Below are 3,293 nucleotides of genomic sequence, written 5' to 3' on the forward strand. Positions count from 1 at the left end.
CAATGATGACAGTGGCGGCCGGGAATAAAAAACAGCTCGAACCTCTTGGCAAGAAAATACAAAAAAAAAGAAGAAACAAAAAGTGGCTTTGCTTTATTATACCCTTGTATATGGACAGTGAATAAACAGCAAAGCAGTTACAACTAACTGAAAAAAAAGACAGCTTAACAAAAGCAAATACACAAAGAACAAACCAGCCGTGTTTGCTCATGGGTATAGCTTTTGGCTACTGAGCGCGAGGTCATTGATCGAATCCAGCCCACGGCAGCCGCCTTTTCGTTGGGGGCAGAAAAAAAAAATAACCGTGCACTAAGGTTAGGAGCACGTTTAAGAACCCCATAGAGTCTAATTTATTTCGGAGTTGTCCCTACTACGGGCGTGCATCATAATCAGACCGCGGTTTGCACGCAAACCCCAGTATTATCTGTTGTTTTTTTTTTTTTTTTTTACGCAAAGAACAGGTTGTGTTTGCATTGAAATGCACCCGGAAAAGCGTTTGTTCCAATTACGCGCAGAAAGGACACTTTTTGATGGGGAAGGCAGATGGCTGGAAGGTGCACGTCTCATCGTTTCTAAACAATTTCTTAACAAAATTGGTCTCCACTGTCCCCCAATAATACCAAGTGGCTCGAGGCTTCGTATTGCATATTAACTGAAAGAATTACACTCACATTAAATGCCGCAAAGAGGACCAAGCGGGGCACTTGCTTCGCGCAGATGCATTCACACAAAGTTTATAGCTACAGCCCGCCTGCAGCTACAAAATCCGAAATCGCATCAGCAGGGGCGGGAAGCGCAAGCAGCGTTTCACGCAATTTGAAGCATAAATCGCAGCTGCTATACCCGAGGACCAAAGGGTGTGTATCAATTCGGACGGGACGCTTTCCCAGAACGCTAGTAGCCGTTCAAACAGGGCGCACAGTTAAGAGATGGCGCTGACAAAGCGGCGAGCGCCCGTGTTGACAAAGTCCGAAACTGCGTCAGCCGGGGGCGGCGCGCGCAAGGCGACGTTCAGCGGCAACTTTTCCGTGGAAAATACCGAAAGCGGCTCGCCCGTTGCCTTGTATCGGTGAGCTGGGGCACCGTGGTGCACGCGAGAGGTGGAAAGACGGCTTGAAAAGCAAAAATGGGAATTTCTTTCGGCGCTAACTGCCGCCGCGGTCACGAGTACGGCCCCATTGAGGTCTGGGTACTTATCGCTGCTATTATATAGAGGTATGCACCCCGGCCGACATCGTACCACTTTTCAATTTGTGGTGTCCGGGTGCGTTTTGTGCGATTCCCGCACTGCGGCGACGTCGGCAATATGCGCCGAACAGTACGCGACCGCTCGCATGAGGCAAAGTCCGAAAGCTCGTCAGCCGTGGCTGCGCGCGCAAGCGACGTTCAGCGCAACTTTTCCGTGAAATACCGAAAGCGGCTCGCACGTTTGCCTTGTATCGGTGAGCTGGGGCACCGTGGTGCACGCGAGAGTGGAAAGACGGCTTGAAAAGAAAAATGAGGAATTCTTTCGGCGCTAACTGCCGCCGGCGGCCCGAGTACGGCCATGGAGGTCTGGGTACTTATCGCTGCTATTATATAGAGGTATGCTGGCCCCGGCCGACATCGTACCACTTTTCAATTTGTGGTGTCCGGTGCGTTTTGTGCGATTCACGCACTGCGGCGACGTCGGGAATTGCGCCGCGAGTACGCGACCCGCTCGCAGAGACAAAGTCCGAAAGCTCGTCAGCCGGGCGGCGCGCGCAAGCGACGTTCAGCGCAACTTTTCCGTGGAAATACCGAAAGCGGCTCGCACGTTTGCCTTGTATCGGTGAGCTGGGGCACCGTGGTGCACGCGAGAGTGGAAAGACGGCTTGAAAAAGCAAAAATGAGGAATTTTCTTTCGGCGCTAACTGCCGCCGGCGGCCACGAGTACGGCCCATGGAGGTCTGGGTACTTATCGCTGCTATATATAGAGGTATGCGGCCCCGGCCGACATCGTACCACTTTTCAATTTGTGGTGTCCGGGTGCGTTTTGTGCGATTCACGCACTGCGGCGACGTCGGGAATTGCGCCGACGAGTACGCGACCGCTCGCAGAGACAAAGTCCGAAAGCTCGTCAGCCGGGGCGGCGCGCGCAAGCGACGTTCAGCGCAACTTTTCCGTGGAAATAACGAAAGCGGCTCGCACGTTTGCCTTGTATCGGTGAGCTGGGGCACCGTGGTGCACGCGAGAGTGGAAACACGGCTTGAAAAGCAAAAATGAGGAATTTCTTTCGGCGCTAACTGCCGCCGGCGGCCACGAGTACGGCCCCATGGAGGTCTGGTACTTATCGCTGCTATTATATAGAGGTATGCGGCCCCGCCGACATCGTACCACTTTTCAATTTGTGGTGTCCGGGTGCGTTTTGTGCGATTCACGCACTGCGGCGACGTCGGGAATTGCGCCGACGAGTACGCGACCGCTCGCAGAGACAAAGTCCGAAAGCTCGTCAGCCGGGGCGGCGCGCGCAAGCGACGTTCAGCGCAACTTTTCCGTGGAAATACCGAAAGCGGCTCGCACGTTTGCTTGTATCGGTGAGCTGGGGCACCGTGGTGCACGCGAGAGTGGAAAGACGGCTTGAAAAGAAAAATGAGGAATTTCTTTCGGCGCTAACTGCCGCCGGCGGCCCACGAGTACGGCCCCATGGAGGTCTGGGTACTTATCGCTGCTATTATATAGAGGTATGCGGCCCCGGCCGACATCGTACCACTTTTCAATTTGTGGTGTCCGGTTGCGTTTTGTGCGATTCACGCACTGCGGCGACGTCGGGAATTGCGCCGACGAGTACGCGACCGCTCGCAGAGACAAAGTCCGAAAGCTCGTCAGCCGGGGCGGCGCGCGCAGCGACGTTCAGCGCAACTTTTCCGTGGAAATACCGAAAGCGGCTCGCACGTTTGCCTTGTATCGGTGAGCTGGGGCACCGTGGTGCACGCGAGAGGGCAGAGAGGCAGAACACGCTTGAAGCAAAATGAGGAATTTCTTTCGGCGCTAACTGCCGCCGGCGCCACGAGTACGGCCCCATGGAGTTCTGGGTACTTATCGCTGCTATTATATAGAGGTATGCGGCCCCGGCCGACATCGTACCACTTTTCAATTTGTGGTGTCCGGGTGCGTTTTGTGCGATTCACGCACGCGGCGACGTCGGGAATTGCGCCGACGAGTACGCGACCGCTCGCAGAGACAAAGTCCGAAAGCTCGTCAGCCGGCGGCGGCGCGCAACGACGTTCAGCGCAACTTTTCCGTGGAAATACCGAAAGCGGCTCGCACGTTTG

General features: G+C 54.8%; 1 long non-coding RNA gene across 3 annotated transcripts; it reads left to right on the forward strand.

Moving 5' to 3' along the window:
- Nucleotides 1–1,157: 1,157 nt before the first annotated feature.
- Nucleotides 1,158–2,954, forward strand: LOC125941501 (uncharacterized). Of its 3 annotated transcripts, none has more exons than XR_007464381.1 (3): nucleotides 1,158–1,215; nucleotides 1,958–2,299; nucleotides 2,671–2,954. It is a non-coding gene; the product is annotated as an uncharacterized LOC125941501 (long non-coding RNA). The 3 variants fall into 3 exon arrangements; XR_007464383.1 differs by lacking the exon at nucleotides 1,158–1,215 and adding an exon at nucleotides 1,548–1,584; XR_007464382.1 differs by lacking the exon at nucleotides 1,158–1,215 and adding an exon at nucleotides 1,732–1,840 and having other exon boundaries at nucleotides 2,214–2,299.
- Nucleotides 2,955–3,293: the final 339 nt, after the last annotated feature.

The sequence above is a fragment of the Dermacentor silvarum genome, chromosome 11 (genome assembly GCF_013339745.2).
Source record: "Dermacentor silvarum isolate Dsil-2018 chromosome 11, BIME_Dsil_1.4, whole genome shotgun sequence".
Taxonomy (NCBI): domain Eukaryota; kingdom Metazoa; phylum Arthropoda; class Arachnida; order Ixodida; family Ixodidae; genus Dermacentor; species Dermacentor silvarum.